We start from the raw sequence: 1,540 nt of genomic DNA on the forward strand, positions 1-1,540 counted from the left end.
TATGAAATTGTTGTACTTGAAATGATTCATTTGAATACATGATAATAATACATAAACACAAAAGGTTTTAAAATAATCATATTGAATATTACAAAATTTTTTTGCCTGTAATATATGAAAAACTTTACTTGAAATAGTTCATTTGAAATAATAATAATAATAATACATAAATATAGAAGGTTTCAAAAATAATCATATCTCGATGATTTGATGAATAAATAAATATTAACAATCAAATCTTTCCAATTAAACATATGCAATTCTATATTCAGTGATTCTCTATATTTCCAACACGTTTTAGTTTGGCCTTCAACAAGGACTATAAATAGCACCAACATTTGATGTGAAAGAGCATCTTGTCTTGCTTTCTAACATTGAAACCCTAACTCTCTTTTTTCGTCTTCCTATTTTGAAGCTTTGAATATGAGCTTCAATAAATTGATATTTTCTTGGTTCACTCTAGCCATTCTTTTTTACCAAGAAATTCAATTTGCCAAAGGACAACTATCACTTGAGAAAGTTATAGGTTTTCAAAAGTTTCAAGAAACATCACAAAATCACATGAATGAGTTTATTATTAGACATTCAACACCTCTATTATTCGTCCATAACACAAACGATTTCACAATCACAAGATTATGTCCAAGCAGAGGCGGTGCTAGACATTCAACACCTCCGCCATCCCTCCAAAACACAAACGATTTCACAATCGCTGAATCAGGTCCAAGTAGTGGCGGTGCTGGACATTCAACACCGCCACCATTCGTTCATAACGAGAATGATATCACAATCAGAAAATCAGGTCCAAGTAGTGGCGATGGTGGACATTCAACACCGCCACCAGTCGTTCATAACGAGAATGATATCACAATCACAAAATCAGGTCCAAGTAGTGGCGGTGGTGGACATTCAACACCGCCACCATTCGTTCTTAACGAGAATGATATTACAATCACAAAATCAAGTTCAAGTAGTGGCGCTAATGGATATTCAACACCCCCACTATTCATTCATAATGAAAATGATATCACAATCACAAAATCAAGTCCAAGTAGCGACCATAATAGGCATGCAACTTCTCCACCGTCCATCGATAGCCCAAATGGTTTCAAAATAGCAAGATTAGATTCAAGTGGAAGTAAAAATCCACTAAAATTGTATCGTTACTTGCGTAAGCTACTAGTATGATATCATACCCTAAAAGCCTAGGCCACATGTTTAGTGCTGGAATTCAATTCCATAATATTCTCACATTTCAAAACATGTTTAGCCTGCATTTTATCAAGCATTTATAATAGGGCCGAAACCAAGTTAGTGAAGGGCCTATTTAATTTTACATTTTGTTTTAAAGTTAAAGCCCTATTTAATTTAAAATTTTGTTTTAAAGTTAAAGGCCCTTTTTATAATAATTATATAAAAGAGAAAAATTATATGGTTCTAAAAAGTAAGATAATTTGTTTCAGTGATTAATTATTGTCATTTTTACCTTTTCTATTCTTTTAATAATAAAAGAACTGATTTTTTTCGGAGACTCCATCAC

This window comes from Amaranthus tricolor, chromosome 8, assembly GCF_026212465.1.
Source record: "Amaranthus tricolor cultivar Red isolate AtriRed21 chromosome 8, ASM2621246v1, whole genome shotgun sequence".
In the NCBI taxonomy this organism is placed as follows: Eukaryota; Viridiplantae; Streptophyta; class Magnoliopsida; order Caryophyllales; family Amaranthaceae; genus Amaranthus; species Amaranthus tricolor.